Genomic DNA, 14151 nt, shown 5'->3' on the forward strand with positions numbered 1-14151 from the left:
CCCCTCCTGTGGTGAACCGAGGCCACACCTAACAGTGATAGCCAACCCGTTCGTTCTCTGCCCCGGCCTCTCTATCTCAGCCCCGCACGCCATCGCCAGAACCTACCTGGCTGGCCTGGCGAAATCACCCCGCCATCCCCAGTGGCACTGTTAGCACTGGAGAGCTTCTGGCCATCTGATTGGCCAGCAGCTCCCGAAAGTGGGGCATCCTCCGGGATAGGAGCAGAAGCCGCAACCTGAGCCACTTAACAACCTGAGAGCCTCAAAATTAAATCACAGCCTCGTACCAGTGTGAAGGTGGGTTCACCACCAACGGTTCAGCCAGGTGGCATAGCCACTGGCTCGATGAAACATTGCAACTATTAACTCTGTTCCTCTTTCCACACATACTGCTAAACCTGTTGCGTATTTCCAGATTTCTAGCATGAGCAGAACATGATTTTTAAATTTGTGCGCTATTCAATGTTTCTTGGTTGCTTTTTGTTTTGGTTCTAATTGAAACAAAAGGCTACCATGCAAAACATTTTTGCAGTGTTGTACTTGGTGCGAGTCCATTGTGCTCTGCCTGAATGATATGGCTTGAATCAGTGCGATAAGAGTTATTCATTTGTAAAGAATGAAATTACAGATTGCAAACTCATGCAAACCAATGGAGCTTTTTTGTTTGACAGAAGTAGCTTACAGCAACATCTCTATCATCACAAGGAATGAAGTAAGGGTCGGAGCATCAACTTCAAACTTGCAGATAATACTAAAAGCTGAGCTACTGTTAGGACAGTAGACGATGCTCAACTGCTTCAGGCAGATCTTGATGTGCTGGGGGTGGACTCATAATTGTAAAACAGTGTTTAACTTGGAAAAATGTGTATGCATGTGGGCAGGGTGAATGTTCAATGTTTATACACCCTTCAGAGAAAAGCATTAAAGAAGTTTGAGAAAAGGAGAGATCTGGGTTTTCTAATGTGTAAATCTCTAAAGGTTCATGAACAATGCAGTGAAGCGACAGCTGGAGCACGTTATTCACAGGATTCACAGGACAATTGATGATAAGACTGTCATAATATACATCCATGTATATGATGGAGTGCAGACAGGCAGTGATTGACACACAGGATGACCAATGAGCACACAGAACACAGCAGCCAATTACCAGACAGGACACGACCACTATAAAGCCAGAGGGCACCAGTTTTCCTGCTCTCTCGGGATCCAACCTCTGAGACAGTCAGAGCTCGTGAGCAGCAGCAAGTACAAACACCATGTGGTAGTCAGTTAGTCTGGTCAGGCTAGCCTCGGGTCTCCAGTCAAGTCAGCATAATGTCAACCCACAGTTAGAGCATGTATTATAGTTAGTTGTTCAATAAAATCGTGTTGCATTTCTTCAAGTATTGGAAGCCTGTCTCTCGCTACACTGCATCAAACGCAGTCCACATAGACCCAGCCTGCCCAACACATCAAAGACAAGCCTTACTATATTGTCCTTGTCCAAAACTATGATCAGGCCTCATTTAGGATACTGGCCGAAATTCTCCAGTCGTCAGGATTCACTTTACCTGGTGGCAGCGCACTCATGTAATCAGGTTTCGTGGTGCTGCCAGGTGTTTTCAATGGGAAATCCTCTTGACAAGTGGCGGGAAGATTGAATCCCATCGCTGAGAAACACACAACTGGGGAACCGCAGAATCCAGCCCACTGTGACCAGTTTTGGTCTCTGCGCATGATAGGTTGTAATGAAGCTTTGGGAAGGGGGCAGAGGAAGGCCACTAGACTAATTCGTAGTTAAATCAAGAGAGGCTAAAAAAAACCTGGGACTCTAGATTTTAGAGAAGTTTAGCCTTACAGCTGATCTGATCAACATTTATCAGATGATAAAGGAAATTGATTGCATTGAAGTTGACACTTTGTTCTAGTTAAATTAATTAGGGTGGACCAAGTCGCAATGTTTTTTTAAAAACTTTTTCCAATTAAGGGGAAATTTAGCATGGCCACTCCACCCAGCTTGCACATCTTTGGGCTGTGGGGGCGAAACCCACGCAAACACGGGAAAATGTGCAAACTCCACACTGACAGTGGCCCAGAATCGAACCTGGGACCTCGGCACTGTGAGGCAACAGGGCTAACCCGCCACCGTGCTGCCTCCAAGTTGCAACGTTAAGCTGTATAACACCAGACCTTGGTTAGATGTCAGGAGGTGGTTCTTTCCAAAGGCAATCTGGGTAAGGCTGCCAGTTTGTGCGGTGGGCACCGATTCACAACACTTCTGTAGTGATATATAAAGCAGGATGGGAGAGGCTGGATGGAGCAGGGGTTTTTTCCCTATCTTTTATTGTTTGTATGCTCATACAGGTAGATTTGTACGTAATAATACATGAGAGAGAATTCTAAGATGTGCTCTTACATTTCCTTAAAAAATAGTGTTAAAGCTCAGAAACAAAAATTAACTTGAACATTAATAAGTTACGGAGGCAGCTATTTCCTTGGATAACAGTTAGGAACCAGGGAGTTGACTATTGCTGAAAAGAGAGACATGTTGCCAAGGCTTTTCATCTTGCATTTATCATGATAAATGTTTCAAAAGATCACAACAATTTATTAAGTGAGGTGAGAGGGACTGCCCTTAACATCAAGGCAGCAATTGACCGAGTATGACATCAATGAGCCCTAGCAAAACTGAAGCAATGGGAATCGAGGGTAAAACTCTCTATTGGTTGATGTCATACCTAGCACAAAGGAAGATAGTTGTGGTTGTTGGAGGCCAATCATCTCAGCTCCAGCACATCACTGCAGAAGTTCCCAAGGCTGTGTCCTAGGTCCAATCATCTTCAGCTACTTCATCAATCACCTCTCTTCCATCAGAAGGTCAGATTTGGGGATATGCACAGTGATCGGTACAAGTAGTCAGCTGCAGATGAGTGTAACTCCAACAACGCTAAAAAAGCTCAACACCATCCAGGTAGCTTGTTTGACTGGCACCCCATCCACCACTTTCAGCATTTACTCATTCCACCACAGATGCACAGTGGCGGCAATGTTTACCCTGTACAAAATGCACTGCAGGAACTCACCAAAGCTCCTTTGACAGCACATCCCAAGCCCATGCTCTAACACCTTGAAGGGCAGCAGATGCATGGGAATACCACCACCTACAAGTTCCTTTCAGGGCCGGCCCAAGGCACCGGCAACTCAGGCTGTCGCCCGGGGCGCCATGTGTTAGGGGGCGCCAGAGACTCGGGTCCCGCGCATGCGCGGTGGCCGCCCTCCCCAGGGCGACCCCCCCGCCCCCAGGGCGACCCGCCCGCCCGCCCCCCCTTCCGTCCGTCCGCCCGCCCGCCCCCCTTCCGTCCGCCCTCGGGCCCGCCCGCCCTCGGCCCCCCCCCCCTGCCGCCTCGGCCCCGCCCCCCCCCGCCGCCTCGGCCCCGCCCCCCCCCCCCCCCCCCCCCCCCCCGCCGAGAATGAAGATATTCATTGAAGATCTGCACAATGTGTGCAGATGTGCGAGTCCCGTTTCAACACCTATCCAAACACCTAATGTGTTCTGTGGATGGTCAGGAAATCTGCACAAAGAGTGAGAATCAAGTGGCGTGGATGTCCTGGGATCTGGTCAGTCTATCAGGAAGAATCTGGGATCAGGTCAGTTCATTGAGGCTGGGGGTGGTTGGCAGGGTGTCTGGTCGGAGTGTTGAAGAAGGGGCTCAATAACATGGCAGGAGGTGATCATTAACGATGAGATGGGGTCAGTGTAATGTGGAGAGGATCAGCTTAAAGGGGTAAGAGTCAGTGTAAGGGTAGGAGGGGGGTGGTGTTTGGTGTCTAGGACCAGTAAGTGTAATTGGTGGAGGGGCCAGTCATTGTATTGTGGGAGGGTTAGGATCAGTTGGGATGAACTATGCTCGAGGAACTGATAGGACTGGTTAAAGTGCAATTTAGTTCCTTTCCTCTATCTAACCCCCGCCCTCGGCCCCGCCCCCCCGCCTCGGTCCCCGCCCCCCCCACCTCAGCCGCCTGGCCCCATCCCCCACCTCGGCCCCGCCCCCCCCACCTCGGCCCCCCCCCACCCGCCTCGGCCACCCCCCCCCCCGCCTCGGCCCCCCCCCGCCTCGGCCCACCCCCCCCGCCTCGGCCCACCCCCCCCGCCTCGGCCCCCCCCCCCCCCCGCCTGGGGCCCACGCCCACCCGCCTCGGCCCGCCCCCCCGCCTCAGCCCCCCCGCCCCCCCCACCTCGGCCCCCGGCCCCGCCCACCCCTCCCCCCTCCCCCCCCACCCCCCCCCCCCCCCCCCCCCCCCCCCCCCCCCACCGAAGGGCGCCGAAGTTCAGCTTGCCCGGGGCGCCAGCAACCCTAGGGCCGGCGCTGGTTCCTTTCCCAGACTCATACCATCCTGATTTGGGACTATATCACCCTTCTTTTACTGTTGCTGGGTTAAAATCCTGGATTTCCGATTCCTAACCGCACTGTGGGTGTTCCTACAGTGGTTCAAGAAGGTGGCTCGCCACCAGATTATCAAAGCTAAACATTGCGGGACAAATGCTGGTCTAGTCAGTGACACTCACATCCTGTGAAAGAATAAAGAAAAAAAAAACTGCTGGAGAAAAGAACTTCGACTTGTTGGCAATTCGACTGATTCCTGTGGAGAAAGGGGATCTATAGACTCCCTAAGCCAACATGCCAACCAATCGGCACCCTTTTTCCCTATATGAATTGTGATTGTTTGAAATTTGGTATTCTTGCATTTGTCCTGACGAATGCAAAACAAAAAACTTCACTTGTCTCTCTTTTCAGCAATATTCAAGTTCTGTACTGCTAAACCAGGGAGTATTTCTGTAAAATGCAATGTCCTTTAACAAATGCATTTTGACTCGCTGATAAGAATTATACATCTATCAATTTTCTCCCTCCAACGGAAAATCTACACAATCTATTTCCAACCAGTGGAGTATAAAACATATCCAGGAAATTCTGGTAATTATAATGGTATCTTTCTTTGAAACAATTAGGACTATAGATAGACCAATTAAGCATAATATAAAACATAATGCCACAAGGAACGAGAAGAAGCCTACAGCCCACAAAGCTCATTTTTTAAAGACAATTGCATATATAAATGCTCCCCAAACTCTCAAGACTCTTCAGGGCAGCACGGTAGCATAGTGGTTAGCACAATTGCTTCACAGCTTCAGGGTCCCAGGTTCAATTCCCAGCTTGGGTCACTGTCTGTGCGGAGTCTGCACGTTCTCCCCGTGTGTGCGTGGGTTTCCTCCAGGTGCTCCGGTTTCCTCCCACAGTCCAAAGATGTGCAGGTTAGGTGGATTGGCCATGCTAAATTGCCCTTAGTGTCTGAAATTGCCCTGAGTGGTGGGTGGGATTACTGGGTTATGGGGATAGGTTGGGGGTGTGGGCTTGGGTAGGGTGCTCTTTCCAAGAGCCGGTGCAGACTCAATGGGCCGAAAGGCCTCCTTCTGTACTGTAAATTCCATAAAAGATCATCAAACAAAACTTCAAAATTATTCCCATTTTCCATGCCTCATAATTCAAAATGATCTGCAGCATTCCAGTTTTACATTAGTTTGATCTATACACTGAAGATTATACTAGTCACTTGCAAGTTTATTAAAAGGGGAAAAAGACTATAAGTCTGTGGCAAATTACTCTCTGGAAAAGCAATATGAACACCCATACAACCACAAAATTGCAGCCCCCCCCCCCCCCCCAGCTGCATTCAGGATTAGCAGCTGCAATCTCAACGTGAACATGGTCCGATAGCCAGGATTAAAGTTGAGACATATGGCTTTGCATTTTTAAATGTTGCAAGAACATTCATATGCACAAACAGGTAGATGCCACAAATGCCTATATACACAGCATATAGATATTCATTTATGGCATACAGAGACAAAACATGAGTCTAAACGCAGTCGCAGGAAATTAAGATACAAAGTCAGAAAATAGTGGAGTGGTAAAATGACATACAAGAGAAAAAGTGCAAGTGCCCACCTTCAAATTTGTCACACTGCATCTTGAGTTAAATGTCGCTCTCAATTTGATATTAGAGTTATTAATAATTGAATTATTAACAGAGCTCACTACTGTAAACCGCACATTTGTTGCAATTTAAATGGATGTGGTCAGAAGGGTGATTTATCTTTTCTTTGAAATTGTTCTTTCCTGACAGTTAAAATCAGATATTTTGGTGCAATTATGATAATCAAAATTTAATTTCATAAATATTGATGTTACTTAATACCCAAGGACAAATGTAATGACATTACATTGAAGACTGGCAGTGGTTAAATAAATAAGAACATGAAAAGAATGATTTGAACACAGTGCAGAGAGCATGCAACAAAGAGGACAGGGAGGCAGAATCTGAAAGAAGCAAGAAGGATAAACATAACGATGAACTGTTGAAGATTAGAAAGTACAAGATTGATCTGGAGCAACTGATTGGCTGTGAATAGCTTTCTACAGCTTGATTGACAGCAAGCTCGATGTCTGGGGTCTGTATAAGGGCGAAAGGAATGAGAGCTCAGAACAGAACCACAGTAACTCGACAAGCCATTCAGCCAGAGCCACAAAGGTAAGCTAAATACGTCACGTCTTTGCGTTAGGCATAAAATTATTTTTCTTAGTTAATGTCTCCTTTGTAACAATTGGAGTGAAAGAGTAAGGATAAGTAGTACTAGTCATCAGGCTGACAGATTGGGTTTGTATATGTATTGGTGGTGTGTAGCAGAGTATCGAATCTGAATGAACAGCATTGTCAAAGGGAGATGCTGGGATGAGTGGATGCAATAAGTCTCCTGGTAGTAATTGTATGAGTTCAGCACTTCATCTGATAAAAGGGTGGCTCTGTGGTTTTTCATGTGCGCAGATGATTCCAGGAAAAAATCTGATTCATGGAAAAGCAGGTTTTTTTGTTTTGTAAAAAAGAAAGAACTACTGATTTTGTTGCATGCAAAACATTATTTATGGTTTTCATCGCGAAATGGACAGCATTGCGGGATTCAGACCCAAACCCTTCAATTTTATTTAATAAGTTCTTCTCCGATGACCACTATTATGAATAGGCAGAATAATGGAACACGATCACCAAAACATCAACTAAATTTCAGAATGTCATTCATTCAACTATTATACATCTGTGGCTTTTGATCATAGGTTTAAGTTCATTGTAACACTACTGATGTCCCGATCGACAAATGTTGTTCAAGACACATCAATAGGTAAAAATGTTGGTAATTTATTTATTTTTCACAACACATATGCTAATTGGAGAATGTTAAATCACCATCTCAGTGGCTCTGAGGTTAATGACTCATCTCTATCAAGAGAATGGCTGGTTTGATCCCTGGTCTGTCTCAGATATAGCTGAGATCAATAAAGTCAGTGGTAGAAACATCACTTTTGGATGCAGAATTAAGCATGATAAAGATCAGTAATGTTTGTGCTGTATTATAAATACAAGTGAATGGATAATAGTTGAGAACAGAATTAGGCTTGTCTGTGATGCTCTCTATGGTTGAATATCCAACAAAATGTCACTGTCAGGCAGCACGGTGGCGCAGTGGTTAGCATTGCTGCCTCACGGCGCCGAGGAGCCAGGTTCGATCTGGGCTCTGGGTCACTGTCCGTGTGGAGTTTGCACATTCTCCCCGTGTTTGCGTGGGTTTCACCCCCACAACCCAAAGATGTGCAGGGTAGGTGGATTTGCCACACTAAATTGCCCGTTAATTGGAAAAAATTAATTGGGTACTCTAAAATCTTTTTTTTAATTCACTGTCAAAACTCACATGAATAAGCACCAACTGGTCAAAGTACAAGAGGACAAGTGATACCCCAAAAAGTATGAGGCAGGAGGATGAGAGGAAGGGAGAGAGGAATATTTATATCAAAAGATGCAATTGAAAGCATTTATTGAACCATGTGCAGATAATGGCCTGAATCATCTGAGGCGTGGCAAATGCCACACTTTATCTGTGCCACACCGAGTCTCCACATTCTTTATCTGTGCCACACCGAGTCTCCACATTCTTTATCTGTGCCACACCGAGGTATGTGGGCATGGGGTATGGTGGGTAAGATAAGTGGATGGGGGTAGTGTGGCCGCTGGGTAGTGGGGTACGGTCGGGTCAGTTTGGGTAGGGGGAGTCAGGGTAGTGAGAGGAGTCAACTGGTAGGGGCTAGTCAGGCCTGGTCAGGAGGAAGTTGGAAAGTTAGGTGGTGAGCCAGAGGGTCAAGGTGTTGGGGGGAGTTGGGGATTTGGGGAGCTAATAAGGTTGGCTTTAGGGTGGGAGTCGGGTCGTCAGCCGGAAGTCAGGTGATTGGGATTAGTCAGGTTGGATCAGGAGGGTGCCAAGGGCATCAGAGAGGGAGTTGGGGAGTAGATCAATCAAGAGGTCAGGTTAGTTGGGTCAGGTTAGGTCACAGATGGTCGGGGAGTTGGGGTGCTGCAGGGGGGAATCGGGTGGTGAGGTCAGGTTGGGTTGGGGCAGTCGGGGAACATGGGGCTGTTTGGGGGCTCAGGGGGTTAAGTGGGGGGTTTGAGTCAGTTGTATTGTTACCCAGGAGTTAGACTAGGATTTATCTATCTAACATTTTCAGGTAACTATTGAGGTAAGTAAGTCAGAACTTCCCGAAGTATCCGACTCTAACTCAGGGGTGGAGTCACTCACCATTTACGGAGTCAGAGTGTCATGAATGACACTGCAGATTATTGTAGTTACTAGAAGGGCCTCTACTATGTGTGAAAGGGGCTTCCATTTGGCAATGTTTTCGCACCAGGTGGGGGTTCCTATATCTGTCTTTATGTGTGGTGTAGTGTCCGGGCTGGTGGTGGCCTGTTGTGTGGTAGTGTTCAGAGCTGGTGTAGTGTTTGTTGCAAGGGTCCATTGCACGCGCAGTTGCAGAAGTCCAGCGATGATCCAAACGCATGTCAGCAGTCCTTGCTTCGTCCTGTGTTTCTGTTTTCTGGGTAATCCTGGGGGTGCAAGCATAGTATCGGTTATTGTTTTTGGTTAATATCTTGTTTTATTAGTCTGTCTCTCCTTACTCCAAATACCCGTTATGATTGTCACCATGTGTGACTCGCGAAATACCATTTTGGAGAGACAAGAAATGTAAAGTTTTTTTTAAAGTACAGAGACTCTGGCAGCATGTGGTCGATGCGGGGAGTGGTCGGACAATTTCTTCGACCAGTCTTTTCTTTTCTTGCAACCAGTGGTGGTTGAGGCTTATCTTAAGCAGCCGAATTTCAGGGCGGCCAGTTTTATAGAGTCCCAGGGCTCAGAGGTAGTTCACGTGTAGCAATGTGTATAGCAGCAGTGATTAGCAACCAATTGTGTCGTACGTGTAAATAGCTTGTGGGGAGCGACCAGGGGGTCGCAGGAGGTAAGGAAAAGAAGGGGTGAGCGTATGGAACGTGGCAAAATGCATTCTTTATACCTCAACCAAAGGGAAAGTAGAGAAGGTGAAACTGAGGCCTGCCAAAGGCAATGCAGAGTGTAGAGAACCATTCCAGAGCGTATGAAGTGAAGGGAACATGAGGTGCGTGTGGGCCGCTGCAGGAGAAGAATGGGTGGAATCCCCGGGTAGGGCGGGGGTTAGTGCCGTTACTCCACCAGCCAAGCTTGACTGACCGGATGAATTTGGGGTCCTCAGGTAGGATGGGGATTAGTGCCGTTACTCCCTACCTGGGTGACCTGAGTGGACGGAAAGACTTTGTAGTTGTGTGGAAACTTGTCATAAAGACTGGGAGAACAGTGATCTGTTTCTCAACAAACGTGTGCCTTTAACTGTCATCGGATATCGTACACTCAAATCAGAAGAGTAATTGTGTGTCGGGTGACATGAATTAAAACCATGTATTAGAAAAAAGAAGAAGGAAAAAGGTGGGCAGGCTCCATCGTAACTTGGTCACCTTAATACTTAGGTACTTAATACTTAATACTTAATAATTCTTTCTCATCATCTGATCACCTCAGGGTTCTGTACCAAACAGTGTTGCAAAAGCATTACCGAAACGAGAATCAGTATCTGAATCATCACCATCTCCCAGTTGCCAGACTAGTGTCTGCCATTTCTGTGCCTTGGCCACGTGGGCCGTCGGATACTCCGAATCATCGTGCCTTACTATTCTGCAAGAGTTGTCGCGGTGCCAAAGAGGAGCTTGTTTGTTGTGAGACGTAGGGGCGGCGGGAGTGGAGAGCAAGTTACTGTGGTCGGGCGGTGGATGTAGCGGAGGCTGGGGGAAGACATATAGGGATCAAAGATATTAAGTTGTGGTTCCGGGGGCTGGGGGTGACTGGGGGCAGAGAGATTGCACCAGTGTTCAGGGATAGTAATCAAATCCAGGAGGCTCTCGCTGTCATCAGAGTCAAGTTCAAGGTGGAAGTCCTCTGTGGGCGGAGACAGGTTCGGGTCTGTGGGAGTGGACAAGGGATAAATGCTGGCATGGCTGGGTGTGGGTTGGCGTAGGGGCTGGACTAGGTTGTCGATGGGAGGGGCTTAATCATCTCCTATTGCCAGAGAGATGTGGTGGGAGTGGCTACATTGTGATCCGTAGACTTTGAGTTGGTTGATGTAGAACCAACCCGTTTTACCGTTGGGGTACGTTATCTTGTACACGGAGGGGCTCACTTTGTCGGAAATGGAATAGGGTCCTGTAAATTTGGGGGAGAGGAAAGAACTGGGGTTGTAAAGTGAAACCATTACTTGCTGACCAACTATGTACTCTATGGGGTGGACGGTTTTGTCAAAGCAGGCTTTACTCTGCTTCCTTCTACCACCTAATCGGACAGCTGCAGTGAGTTGTGCCGCTTTAATGTTATCTGTAACCTGTTGGACTGCTTTTTTATGGGTAAGGGCAGTTACTGTAGTGCTTGCCAGATCGAGACCTAATAAATATTCAATACCCTTCCTGGGCCGTCCGGTCATGAGAGTCTGGGGAGTGAAACCTGTGGAACTGGAAACGGTGTTCTGAATAAACATGAGAGCAAATGGGAGGACTGTGTCCCACGTGGTATTGTCCTGTTGCAACATCTTCCTAATGGTCGCTTTTAAAGTTTGATTCATTCTCTTAACAATGCCACTGGATTGGGGGTGATATGCTATATGGAATTTCTGCCTGATCCCAAAAATTGTTGAAACATTTTGCATGACTCTGCCGGTGAAGTGGGAACCTTGGTCTGACTCAATGCTGCGGGAGAGACCCGAGCATGTGGATATCTCTTGGGTCAAAATCTTAGCGATGGCCTTTGCTGTGTTTGTGAGGGAAATGTTTCTACCCATTTAGTAAAGGTATTGATTGCAACCAGCACGTACTTGAAACTATTTCTGCAAGGGGCAAGGGGGCCAATGTAATTGATTTGCAAATTTGTCCAAGGGCCATTCACAGGTCGGGTGTGACGTAATTGTCCTTTCTTTGAGTAACGTTCAGGATTGTTCTGAGCACAGATAAGGCAATTCTCGACATGATGAGTTACACGCTTTTTAAATCGGGCCACCAACACATAGGTCTTAAATGGGCAATGGTATTGTCTATCCCCTGATGTCCGTGTCCGTCATGAAATTGGTAAATAAGCTGGTTTCTGTCCTGGGTGAGGACCACATAAATTCCGTTTTTTAAAACTATGCCGCCCTGTATAGTCAGTGCATCCTTCCATTTATCATAGGGGGTGGGGAAAGTGCCGTCTAAAACCTGTTTGACAGTGTCGTCTGCTTTTTGGGATTGGCTTAGATTCTCAATATTGGTCTGGGAAACCTGGACTGAGTGTATCGGTTTGCTTTCGGGTGGCTGCCAGAAGTGATCATGGCGTGACCCTGCTTTGGCGAAGGCGTCTGCCTTTACATTACCGGGTGGGGAGGAGCGATGATGGCTTCTCACTTTAACAATATCATAAGCGCGATCTGAGGCTGTCTAGAGAATGTGCTTTAACAACGGGGCAGAGGGTAGGGTTTTCCAACAGCTGAAACAAACCCTCGAGATTCCCACAGGGGCAGGAATTCTGTTAAACTGTTGCACATATACAGGCTGTCCAAGTATATGTCTGCGGGGGTTGGAAAAGAGTCGGGGTGCTGAATGACATAGGCTATGGCTGCGAGTTCTGGTGCTTGTGAACCTAGGTGGCCCGGCAATTTAAAAGAGATCTCTTCTAGTGGGCGTCCCTGTGCATCTTCCATGTAAATTCCACAACCAGTAATTCTAACTCCATTTTAGATTGTGGACAAACTGTCCACATAAATTTTTTAAATATCCCCTGTGGTTCGGGAGTCCTGTGTCTTACTGCCTGCTTGTGGGTGTAGTGACTTTGGGATAAAGGGTCCTGTGTGGTGTTGGGCTGCTATGATCTGGCACTCATGTGGGGTCCCTGCATATTGGAGATTATCGGCCAGAAATGTGTGGGTTTTGGTGCGTTTTACCGTAATGTCCCTGCCTTGTAACAGTAGTGTCCAGCTGTGGTAAACCACGTGATTGTATTGTCTGGACCAGTGTTCTTCAAACCTTTTTTCCAGGGACCCATTTTTCCCAAACGGCCAACCTTTGGGACCCAACCCGGCTGACCTTCGCGACCCACGCCGGCCGATCTGCGCGATCCACGCCGGCCGATCTGCGCGACCCACCATTTTCTCTTACCTTGTTTTCTGCTGACAAACATGGAGGAAATGGTTTTGGGTCCCTTTGGCCCTCGTACACGCTCCTCCAATGGAACCTGTTGGATGAAGGTGAAGCCTTCCTGTGTCAGAAAGTATGGAGTCTCCATCTGTCCAAAGTTCTGAATTATTTTCCTGTAAAATTTTATCAAATAAACCCCCCCCGAACTTGTAAGAAAATAAAAAATAAATGAGTAAAATAAATGACAAGAATGAATAAACCCCCCCCCCCAAACTTGTAAACAAAGTAAACTGAATAAAATAAATGAAAAAAATAAAAATTAAATGAATAAAATAAAAGAAGAAATGAATAAAAACCACTTCAGAACTTGTAAAACAAAAAGCTGCAACTATTTTTTTAAAATAGCATGCGCAATGCGGCCGAATTTTTTTGCATTTTCGCGGAATGCGCATGCGCGCCGATCATCATGCGTGCATGCACAATGCGGGCGATTTTTTTTTTACATGCTCGCGGCGCTTGCAGCCGGCATTATGAAAAGCCGGCTGCTGCTCAGGGATTTGCGTGATCGGGAGCACCACGGACAATGGCTCCGCGACCCTCCCGACACCCGCCCGCGACCCACCCGCAGGTCGCGCCCCCAACTTTGAAGAGCACTGCACTACAGAGACTTTTGAACACTGGCTAAGCTGCTTCGAGGCGTACCTCGCATCTTTCAACGAGACTTCACGGACCTCCAGAAGAAGCAGGTCCTCCATGCACGGGTGAGCCCAAGAGTCATTAACCTCATCAGGGACGCCCATCGTACCCGGAGGCGATAACGCTGCTAAAAGGACATTATGTGAAATCCGTCATGCAGGTATATGCTGGGCACCTCCTCACCACGAGACGCCAACGCCATGAGGAATCATTCGCGGAATTCCTGCGTGCCTTGCGCATCCTCTGTCGAAACTGTGGCTGCAGGGTGATACCGGCAGCCGAGCTGCTGATCAGGGACGCCTATGTCGCGGGCAAGCACTCGAACTATATCCACCAGCGTTTATTAGAAGGGGAGGACACTCGGCCTCCCAGAGACAGTCCAGCTCTCCAACTCACTGGAGGTGGCCTCCCATAACATGGGGGCCTACACCTCCGACCGCGCAGCACCCTCGTGGGCGCAGACATCAGCCGATCCGGGCGTGATGCGAGCCTGCACCGCACACCGGCCCGCCAACACCGGAAGCCCGAAGTGCTTCTTCTGCAGCCAGAATAATCACCCCCGACAACGCTGCCCAGCACGGAACGCGACTTGTAACGGCTGTGGGAAGAAGGGCCACTTCGCAAAGGCCTGCCAGGCCTGACGCCCCCTAAATCTTCTCGGCCCAGCAGTGCTGCCTGCTGCCTGTTGGGCCACCCCAAGCTGCCGTGCCACTCGCCATGTGAAACCCTTGGGCGCTGCCATTTCTAATCTCAGCCAACACGTGCGACCCACGCCGCCGCCATATTGGATGCCATCTTGCATCTCGCTCGCCACGTGCGGCTCATGGGGGCCACCATCTTGGGACCCCT

General features: G+C 48.0%; 1 protein-coding gene across 1 annotated transcript in view; it reads left to right on the forward strand.

Moving 5' to 3' along the window:
• Window positions 1-6474: 6474 nt before the first annotated feature.
• LOC119965306 (neuropeptide Y receptor type 5-like) overlaps window positions 6475-14151 on the forward strand; it is a 113520-nt gene continuing 105843 nt past the window's right edge. The window contains exon 1 of the mRNA XM_038795861.1: window positions 6475-6573. The gene's annotated coding sequence lies outside the window, so the exon portion shown is untranslated. The remainder of the gene's footprint in view (window positions 6574-14151) is intronic.

The sequence above is a fragment of the Scyliorhinus canicula genome, chromosome 4 (genome assembly GCF_902713615.1).
Source record: "Scyliorhinus canicula chromosome 4, sScyCan1.1, whole genome shotgun sequence".
Classification (NCBI taxonomy): Eukaryota; Metazoa; Chordata; class Chondrichthyes; order Carcharhiniformes; family Scyliorhinidae; genus Scyliorhinus; species Scyliorhinus canicula.